This window comes from Strongylocentrotus purpuratus, unplaced genomic scaffold (genome assembly GCF_000002235.5).
Source record: "Strongylocentrotus purpuratus isolate Spur 01 unplaced genomic scaffold, Spur_5.0 spur5_scaffold_1, whole genome shotgun sequence".
NCBI lineage: Eukaryota > Metazoa > Echinodermata > Echinoidea > Camarodonta > Strongylocentrotidae > Strongylocentrotus > Strongylocentrotus purpuratus.
Window position 1 is genome coordinate 11,288,305 of NW_022145594.1, and position 11,625 is coordinate 11,299,929.

Genomic DNA, 11,625 nt, shown 5'->3' on the forward strand with positions numbered 1-11,625 from the left:
TGTAACACAAATAAGATGAGACTCAGGGTATCAAAATTTTGAAATACATTTCATCAAAAGTGATTCATATTTTATGTGCAGGTCCAAATAACAGGAATCAGCTATCCGAATATATGCGTTTCATGGCTAACGTAAAGACTCTACGTGTTATCAGTGTCTGTGATTTGGTGTAATATTGAAGATCTAAAAAATCTGCTTCAAAATGATCATGAAGTGCCTCAAAAAGTAAAAATCTTTGAGTGACCGGTTTTAACATACTCATTTTCCCCAGTAGACCGTAGTGTTATAAAAACCGTTAGGAAAACAAATTTAAAATTTCGATTTCCAATCATAAATATCTTGATAATCAGCCAGGCAATCGGCTTGTTAATGTCATGGAGTTCCTGACTGACCTAAAGGATTATAATTACTATTGCAGCATGAGCTAAATCCAGGATTTTGTTTCAGAATCTGAGACAAAAATATCTAATCCGTCACACCATATGTAACACTCTTCCAATTCGATTTCAGTCTCCTTCAGTTAACCACCATATGTTTATCATTCTTATCCTTTGCCTATCATGACTTTAAGATTTGTTTGTTATTTTTATTGTATTTTCCCTCCTTTTAATGATGTTAACAGAGCCCTGTGGAAGACCATCTTTTTTAATAATGTTTCGTACATTTACTTTGATTTTAAATCATTGTTCATGTACTACATGTCTTTTTTAACGTCTTTTTTTGGCTAGTTGAATAGGCTACTCTATGCGGTATGCCTATATGTGATTTAAATAGATAAATAAAATAACATAATCACAAGTATTGCTGGAGGGGAGAGGCTCTTATTATTAGATCATTATAAGATGATTATATACAACCGGAGGCGTAATGGGTCAGAACACACAGGTCACAAGCATTACATAGATTCATATAATTGACTTTCAATTGGTGGATAGTACTGTGTATCGTCTGTTGAGACACGAAGGTCTTGAACTCGGTATTCATTACATATACTCAAACAACACCCTCCCAACTCCCAACGGACGATATGTCATATATAAATCTTATTTTCAAATCTAATTAAGATATTAACAAACTGACCCAGAGTATGGAGTATGATTTTGGATCTGGTATACAGGTAATAGTACTTAAAGAGAAGGTTGAGTTCTGGGGAGAGGTAAAAGATAATTTGTGAGCATTATCATTGTTATTATGCAAATGTGGAAGAACATCAGAGAAAAAAATGTTCCCTGAAAAGCATGGCTCTTCAAATGCCTCCATATTCTAAATATGACAAGAAACAGCTTAAACATGAGGCCCGATTTTTATGCCACATGTTTGTGTAGTCCCACATACATCTTTCTGTGTACAGTGTTGGTGACTTTACCAAGACTGGGCCAAAGTTCTTATCATTTTGGTGACTCCAGAACCTTGCAGTACACAACAATATTTATATGCTACATGATCAACTCTTTCTGATTGACCCCACATCGTTTCTGTCACATTGCACTCGCATAACCACAACTTAACTTTATCTTTAAGGGAAATTAAAACTTTAAAAAGAAAAATTCAGCATCCAGTTAGGAGGAAGAGTATATAATTTGAATTTCGCCCTTTGATAGTCCTGTTAGCATGCTAAGGGTAAGATTCATGAAATGAAAACCTCATGAGACAGATTTTGGTTTCAAATATGCCAACTGACCTGAAGTCATAATCTCTTGGACTATGCTACGCCTATTTTCACCTGCTGTGGATTGACGTTATTGATTTTGTTATTCCCCCAAAATGCAAAATGAGCTTGCTAGAAGATATGTATCAAATATTCATATCTTCAGCTAAAAGCCTTACTCTCATCGATTTTTTTTCTTCATTTCTTAGTAGGATAATATTTCAAGGTTATTTTGTCTCAGCTTGGCTTTGTGGCAGAGAAATCGAATGTTCCACCAATTTAAACTGGGATGGTGGACTCAAATTTCAAATTGTTTTATCAGCATTTCAGTTGAATATGTTCACATTAAAATTGATGACATTTAAGCTGTACCTAAAGTGAACACAGATATGTTTCCTATGTTACTGTTATATATATTAAGGTTATTTTTTTAATAATTATCATACAATTGTAACCAAGATGCGTTTATGTGTCAAATATTATCAAAATATGAATAAACAAATTTAATGTAAAATTATTTCAAATTATTATTGGTGTGATAAGGAGGGAGCAATGGGCCCAACGCACGCATCCGTAATACACACACACACACACACACGCACACACACACACACGCACACTACCCTCGCTATGCAAATGAATTGGCTTCTTCTAAGCTATTAAATGCTCTCTATGGCTATCTTCATGTTATAGACAAGTGTAGCTCTCAGCCCTATCTCACAAAGAAAAACGAGACTAGAAGCCAAATAATGAAATTGTGTGATATTCTGATCGCTCCAAATAGAGAATTCAATACCCGGATGTGCGAACAAATCTGCTCTCGTTACAAGGATAGTGTTTGGTGTATTGGTCACGTGACTTACACGATGTGACAAACGCTCGCATGCTTATAATGGGGACTTTTAGATGTGCACGTCGAAATTGTGGACTGCTAAGGACGTCATACGTAGCAGTCCACTATATCGACGTGCAAATTTAAAAGTCCCTAATACTTGAGTGGAAACTCTTAGAATTTGCAGTTTGCTGAATGTCGTCTATCTGCGCTGTCCCACGTAAACGATCAGCTTATTATATGGTAATTTCCCCGGGTAATGTCTATTGAACACAACACAATGACATGACATTAAATTGATGAGCAATTCAATAGCTCCTTAATCACAACTGCAGGTATCCTCTGACGGTGTTATGCTCGTCCGTGCATGCCTACCATTGGTTCCCCCCCCCCCCTTAATATGTTAAAAACATATAGTTTGTAGATATGGCTGGCATATTTATATACTGGTTTGGGATTTAGCTCCTTGCTGTGAAGATTTGCTGGGGATTTCCCCCAAATTTCCCTATAAAACACTTTCTTTCAACCTGTCGTACACTACTACATCAGTTGATTTACATATATGCCTTACATTATATCATTTAAAATGAATCTTTCCCAATTCATAGCATAATATTTAATTTCATCCTTCTTTTTTTTTCGTTTTAGTTAAAGGCATTGTTTAACAATATTTCCAGTTTTAAAAATCCTTCATCCTTATGAATAGCGGTCCTTACGGATAGCGGTCCTTATGGATAGCTGTCCTTATGGATAGCGGTCCTTATGAATAGCGGTCCTTATGGATAGCGGTCCTTATGAATAGCGGTCATTATGAATAGCGGTCCTTATGAATAGCGGTCCTTAGGGATAACGGTCCTTACCAATAACCGTCCTTTTGAATAGCGGTCCTTATGAATAGCGGTCCTTATGAATGGCGAGCTTGACCCGATTTGAAGTCATCCTGTTTTCAGAATGTGACAGGAAGGACCTGATGAGGAGTGAAGTGAATTATGATGCTCTCTGTTGCTGAAAGAGCGAGTAGATGTATAATGATAATATATAATCTGGATTTATATAGCACTTAATTTATTTATTTATTTATTTCTGATATTTATACAGGGTGGCACATATTACCAATTTACCCTGTTTGGTAAGAATAATAATAATAATAATAATAATAATAATAATAATAATATCGTAATAGTCCACTCCAAATTTTATTAAACCGAAACGGAAATTCTTTTTGCCCAATTGATCGTGAGCCCGGCAGCCACTGAGCAGCGCCAGATCGACGTTGCTCTATCCCTTATTAAAACAAAATAACAGCATAAATAACAAAATAGATAAATACAAAAGCATATAAACAGGTAAAATACACATTAATTGCTATCCCCATGAAATAACTGATCATTCAAGAATCATCCTTGATCATTTACATTTTTGTTTTAATGAAAATAAAACAAAGAATAGATGATTACCACGTATTCAAATGAAAGGAAAAACAAATGAATAATTTCATTTAATAATCTGATATAGCTTTACGCACCGGATACCAAAATTGTTATATAGATATTGACATTCAATTGCTCTTTAACTAATACACTTAGGTTGTTTACAAGATAGCAGAAAATTGATACATTACATGTATGAATACATGATATAACGATAACCATGTCAACCAAATTTCATAATTTTGCAAATAGCAAAAAAATGGTTAGCTTCGCACGAAACCCCAAAAGTTCACTTACACGTCATCTACAGATAACAGGACTTTTAGAGCGTGTTTAAAACTGTTCAAAGTAGGTGACACTTTGACAGGACTTTTAAGTTGGTTCCATACTCTAATTCCAGAAATTAGAGGACTATTTTTATAAGTGTCCGTCCTAAATTTGGGTACACACAATGCATCCCTTACAGCATGTCTTGTGTTGTGATCATGTAGTGAACTAACATGATGTAAATCTTGATTTAAGTATGTTGGTGCCATGTCATGCATTGATTTATACATCATCACTGCACGTCTAAACTGGAAACGTGTCTGAATAGGCATCCATCCTAAGCGACTAAACATATCATTTGAAGATACTTCAAATCCTTCTCACAGCACTACACGTGCAGCTCGTGTCAGGGGTATATACTAATGCAATTAATCTGTTCGCAAAATGGATAAAGAGCCTTTAAGGTCATTTCCTAAATACAACACCTACTTCCTTCTCATCATTACTGCTTTGTTTACTAATAATACTCCGACCTTATTAATTATAAGACTAAACATATCATTTGAAGATACTTCAAATGCTTCTCCCAGCACTACACGTGCAGCTCGTTTGCTAATCTTTTGTAATTTAATCGTTTGTCTTTGAAATCGCTCAGACCACACCGAGGAACAATAATCAAAATGAGGAAGTACGATGGCATTATACAGAAGTTTCAGAGATTTGGCTCGCTTAATTACACTTATATTTCTTTGAGCAGTTTTAATAACTTTTCCACATTCTCTGTCCAACGTAACTCCTCGTCATTCATGACACCCAGGCATTTTGCCATTTTTACTCTTCAAACAGCTGCCGTTTAGTGTGACAGAAATATCATTTACTTCGTTAAGAACTGATCGTGATCCAATAAGCATCGCATTTGTGTTATCCGCATTAAGAACTAGACGGTTTGTTGTTACCCATGAAAATAAATTTTCCATGCCTTTGGTAAGCTTTTGTTCTACTTCTGTGACATTACTCCCGCTGACTGTTAGAGTTGTGTCGTCAGAATCGAACCTTGTGGGACTCCCATCATAATATTTAACACGGAATACCTTCACGCACAATGTGCATTATCTCCACTCCCGGGGGAGTATTCCTACCATATGGTCACGGTGACGGCATAGGCAATTACCAACACAACTATAGATGAAGTGTGGTTGACAAATAATATTTAAAACTGGTTTCTGGTATAGTAAGCTCTCAGTAATGTCAGCAACCGGAAGCCAGTATAATTCGTTTAACGATGAGTATAACATAGTACCTTTGAGTTTTCGACAGAATTCAGTGACAGATAATAGAACAATAGACATACATCACTGATTAATACACTTGGAGAGGTTAACCTTTATGAAGTACCGAAGGGTGACTTCATAGTCGCCAAGGTTGCTGGTTCCAAACAAATTCGTGCTGTTCCAAACAATGGCGATGTGAGTCACACCAGTGCCAAACACTGAATTCGCCCTGCACCTACCAGCCCGTTGCTTCGGTTCAGTTCAGTTTATTAAAAACCACAATGGCATAGTAATCATGACGAACAAACATGATCCAAATTGAATGATTTCGCGGTGATTCTCATTCAATTCAATTCAAATTAGGTTTTATTCAATCTCGTCAAAAAGTCCAAAGACTAAAATTACGAGTTACATCAAACATGCGCAAGTTGTTTAAAACCAGTAACCTGGACGACGATCGAATATATATGACGTCACCACTTCAGTACTCTATAGTCAATAAACATACCATCATAATTCCATGATTATAATGCAATGTGGACTTTCAGGCAGTCAATTAAAAAGAGCGAAGCATGTGATTCTCACCATTATCTCCTTGACATGGCAAAACAAAATGATATTCATCTGCTGGTAGTACACGCACATGTATACAATGCTTATTCATTAACCCTTCCCCTCCTGTTACAGTTAGCTTAAACCATCACACATTTATTGCACCCATAGCTGTGTTTCTCTCTCTCTCTCTCTCTCGCTCTCTCTCTCTCTCTATCTCTCTCTCTCTGTCTGACTGTCTCTGTTTGTAGGTATGACTGGGTTAAACTATAAGAAAAATTATTTAGATTATAATGTGTCAAGTTTCCAATGCAAAAGAAAGTTGTTAAAGCGTTTATGAAAATGTATCTGTCTGTCCCTCTCTTACTCTTATACTCTCTCTCTCTCTCTCTACGACATGTATAATAGCTATTGACATTGAAAGCTGTAATTTAGACGATGACATTGAGTAAAGTACACGGCTCCAATATTTCTGACGAAGATCCGCACACTAACATATTTGCACCTGGCCTACATTTTGTCGGAAGCCCGAGATAGGGTTATGATTTTATTTTGTAAAAAGGAAACTGAATATTCTTCTTTTTTCATTCTCTCCCCCTCTCTCTCTCTCTCTCTCTCTCTCTCTCTCTCTCTTTCTCTTTTCCCTCCCTCTCTCTCTCTCTCTCTCTTTCTCTTTCTCTCTCTCTCTTTTTCTCTCTCCTTCTCTTCTCTCTCTCTCTCTCTCTCTCTCTCTCTCTCTCTCTCTCTCTATATGTCTCTCTCTAACGCCATCTCTTAACCTCTACCGCACGAGGTGTTTCAAGCATCAACTAACTCACATTAAATAATTTTCTAATCATAACTATGATCATGAGTGAGGGTATATTCAAATCATAATTTCGCGAGGAAATGGACCAACAAATTATCTCATATCATAACTAGGTGAAGTGGTCGTTAGATTTCATTCCGTCAGCGTATCACAGTCATGTATATCAAGGCGAGAACTATAAACGGACGATCCTGTACAGTCATTTTATATTTTAGCTCTTGGTGAAGTCGTATAATGATTTTGAACTTTTCTTTAAAGATGAACTCATATCTAGTTATATCACGCATTTGGTCTAATTGTCAGTCGGTCTAATTTCTGGTTTGTCTAATGCCCAAATCTCCTACCATCTATGATAAGGTCTAATAATCATTTGATGATTATTATTGTTTATAAGACGTGAATCCTAATCAATGATTGGTTGAGAGCGTACAAGTGACCAGTCATTTATTTTGCCTAACACATAATTTTGATAACGACCGGTCATTATCAAATGCTAATGACCGGTCATTAGTAAAATCATGTTATGAAACATCATTTTATGAAACAAATAAAACGTAATCTTATAAAACCAATAATACACATCATTTTGTTCGGGCATTAGTAAAATTACCCACACTCGGTACCTTCAAATCAGTCCAAACACCCTCGGCTATCGCCTCGGGCGTGTTAGACTGTTCCAAAGATACATTGTGTGGGTAATTGTTACTATGCCCTCACTGCTGTGTATTATTTGTATATTATGATTGCTAAAAATTACGTAATCGTATCCAATACTGATTTTTTTTAATGATTCAAACGGTATTCTCTTGAAATTACCACCAGCCCGTATGATATACCTGCATTACAATTTCTAGATCACCAGAAGGAGTTAATATTTCTGTTATCACTAAAAGGTTACCGTTATTTTGTCATTGGCGAGGAATGTGCAGGGAGTAGACTCAGAGGGCTCCTGGTGATAATCCCTCCTCCCCGCCCTCTTCTCATCGAATGATATGAATATAACATCATTAACTTTAAACCTGCCTCTTAATATATTGACAGACGTTACTATTATTCTAGTTAGAAACCGCCCCCACCCCTACCATTTGCTCTATCTCGCTTAATAGCTAGTTTCCTTCTCCATTTTTTAAAGTTTAATATAAGGTTGCCAGTACATTAAGCTTCATGCTTATACAGTCAAACCTGTCTATAGCGACCGCCCAAGGGAAACACAAAAAGTGGCCTTTGTAGACAGGTGGTCTTTGTAGACAGGTTCCTTTAGAACATGATTCAATGAGAAACCATTTTCAAGGGAAACAACAAATGTGGCCTTTGTAGACAGGTGGTCTTCGTAGACAGGTGGTCACTAAAGCAGGTTTAACTGTATTGTATCCCTCCTCAGGCGAGGACGCAGGTTCGAAACTGAGTCACGTCTTTCGGATGGTGACCCAATACACACACACACTCATGTATTTGTTATTCATGTATGCGTTAAGCGTGTAAATTAATTTGTAATACCCTTATCTGATTTCTATACAATGCCATGTACTGTATTAGATAAATGCATCAAATTTACAAGAGAATCACATGTAAATGTCACGTTAATGCTCATGAATATGTATGCTTGAAAAGATGACATAGAAAGCAATCAATCAATTATCAATTACCCATAATGTCAACAATAATCGTAATTCCTCGACGTAAATTTCCTTCCCCCGTACATATTAGGCCTATTGTTTGATCACTATAGGCCTAAGCTGTAGATTAGCTCATTTTGATCGATTGTCGAATGGTGAGTTACAGAATTAATCACGAACCATTATAAAGAGTCAGGAGAAAAAAAGGTTTAATTAAATGAATTTTTCAATGTGTACAATCGTTAAGAGTGACTCAGACTGAACTATATAAAAGGAGTTGTTATGATTCAAAATTTATCACAATTAATTAATTAACCATCCCCTGCAATAATCAGACTCGCTACAACTGATTGTACCGTGACAACGCGGTTCATTAGCTTGACTCTCGAAGAAGGATGAAGGTTCGAGTCCCTGTCCGGTTCGTATACCCTTAGACAATAGGGACTTTTAGATTCTGCACGACGAGAACGTGGACTGCCCTTTTAAGGCAATGTGACGTCACTGCCAGTGCCTTAAAAGGACGTCACATTGCCTTAAAAGGGCAGTCCACATTCTCGTTGTGCAGAATCTAAAAGTCCCTAATGTTTAATATCTTGATCTACCCTTTTAAGGGCAAAGCGCGCTTATAATGGTTGCCGGAGCTAAAACAAGGGAATAATTTACAAAGCACTTAGCGCTTAGAGACTTAGAGGCTTAGAGAAAGTGCTTTATAAGCACCGTTTGTATTATTTATTTAATGTTGGGGACCTACAGCTCATAGATAGGCTTATTCATGATCTATCTTGCACATGGAAACAAACAGCATCATCACCAATAATTAACAACTACAAAAGTGTTCACATCGACAACCCAGCGACACACGACGCTTGCGAGACAGTCGGAAAGCGTTTCCTGAGAAAATGCTAAAGGAAACACGTCAAGCTACAATCAATGCTTACATGTACACTTAATTTATGGACTTATAACACGTTTACAAACAATACAAAAATGGGTATCAAAACCATACTTGCATATCAAGAAATAACATGAAATGAACTTACCTTTTGTCCAGAGGAAATGAACCGAAGAACTATGCCGTCTTTTCAGTTTTTATTTCATGTCAGCACAGTGCCGACATTGAAGGTTAGGCAGGAATCGTGCGTGGAGAACAAATTACAAATTCAGCTTTATCGTTAGTTACTCAAAGACGAAACGAAGGATTATACAACTCGAGATAGTAGCTCCGTTTTGGCTCGCTTTCCCAGCGGTACCAATGCAGAGATCGAAAATATCGTTTCCTTTTCGACCAGCATAATAAAAGAAGGAAAACACACAAAATCCTTGGGCAAATGCGCATGAGCAGTGGTACTTGGTTTTTAGGGGGCGTGGCGTAAGTATTGTGCGGTGATTAATGACGCTGTAATACCAGCATTAATTGCACTTAGATGGAACTCTCGATCATATGTCAGCTATTCGGAATTCTTGGATTCTTTTCTTCATTTATTGAGGATGGCGTGTGTGGAGAAGAGGTTTGGTGAATAGAAATAGATTTAGAAGATGAATAGAGTAGATCGTATGTCATGCGGTAGTGCCATTAAAGCTCAACTTCAAGTTCACTTTATTCAATACTTTCATTAAAAATATATAAAGGAATACAAACATATAAAAGTTGAAATATGATACATGTATCAATATATAAAAATGAAAATAACACAAGCGGAGAAGAAATGAAGAACAAGGGGAAAAGTGTACATTAATGAAAGTCTTCTCCAGTAATTGTATAAGAAACTAAGTACATTAGTTAAATTATTTATTTTCTATTAACAAAAATTCACACATACACTCTTTCCCATACACACCTAAACAAACTTATCTGTCTGATGAAAAATAAAAATATAGCTTATTGACCAAATACTAAATATCAAATTCATATCTAGACGTATATTGGATCATGCATAATGAATAAAATATCAGTTCTGTTTAAAACGTTTAGTCTGGTGAATAATGCTATGATATTCTTTGATTTAAAACAAAATAATATGATGAGCGAATAGAATTGAAAGGAGTGTACTGCGTCACTGTGGTATGTATGGAGACTTACTGTAATCTTCGCAGCATTCACATTTTTTAAATTATTTTCCTCTTCTCCCTTTTCTTCCTCTTCTTCCTCTTCTTTTCCTCCTCGTCTTCTTTCTCCTTCTCCTCCTCCTTCATCTTGTTTTTCTTCTACCACTTCTACTTCTCTTCCTTCGTTATCTCCTTCTTCTTCATCATAGTCTTGCCAATTTGTGTTTGATTGATCGTAAGTTTAAATAAAAATCATAACTCTTTTATTTTCGATCGGAATTCGCTCAAACTTTCGCTAACCCGTTCCTCTCATGTTTCTGCTTCCATTAAAACCAACTTAGTATCAGCGTGGACTTTCTCTTTAATGGCGACGCTTTCTTGTTTCAAACAGCGCACCCTATGAATATTATGGTGCAGCGGTGACCAGGCACGTAGCCAGAGTTTGATGTTTGGGGGGGGGGGGCACATACATGTAATCGATCGAGGTCAAAAAAGGGATCTAAAAAATGCAACCGTGCCCCCCCCCCCCCCCCCCCCCGTGGCTACGTGCCTGGCGCTGACCCTTGATCAGGTTTTCAATTGTCTTTTATATATGATGAACCCTGCTTTTACAAGTGATTGTATAAGACTGTAAGAATGAGTGGCCACAGTGCAGTGTTTGATTAGCGAGTTCCCTGCAAAATATATAGAATTTGTACTATTCTAAACTATTCTAGCCATTCAGTAAAAATAAGTATGAAGACCCAGCCCCCCCCCCCTCCTCCTCCGATCAGTCTACATGTACAATTGACAACTGAATTATTCATACCGCTACACTAGAATGAAAGTTGGAATGGTTAACTTAGGGCCTTTGTTGAACAATTTTTAGATGTAAGCTTTGATATGTCACATGCTCAAGAAATATAAATCGGGACAAATGAATTGTTCACAGATTTAAAGAATAAAATAAATGAAATACAATAAAATACAGAACGTGCTAGGGGTAAGAATGATTTAGTTGTGATTATGGCAATCAAATATAGCCAACAGAGGGGGATTATTTCCCGAGGGGGGGGGGGGAATTACCCAGTTTTTTGTAAGCATTATTTGGTCTGCTGATACCCAGATGGGCGTTAACCCATGCCATTTCATTAATAGTTTATACCCTTCTGGCTC

The 11,625-nt window shown here is 36.7% G+C and overlaps 1 protein-coding gene across 5 annotated transcripts in view; it reads right to left on the bottom strand.

The window, feature by feature from the left end:
- LOC586844 (short transient receptor potential channel 3) overlaps window positions 1-9,714 on the bottom strand; it is a 30,058-nt gene extending 20,344 nt beyond the window's left edge. For 2 of the 5 annotated variants that reach the window (XM_011668381.2, XM_011668375.2), the window contains exon 1: window positions 9,465-9,714. The gene's annotated coding sequence lies outside the window, so the exon portion shown is untranslated. Of the gene's footprint in view, window positions 1-5,156; window positions 5,868-9,464 lie in introns of those variants that run through there. The other 3 variants (XM_030977682.1, XM_030977681.1, XM_786607.5) reach the window with 2 other exon arrangements.
- Window positions 9,715-11,625: the final 1,911 nt, after the last annotated feature.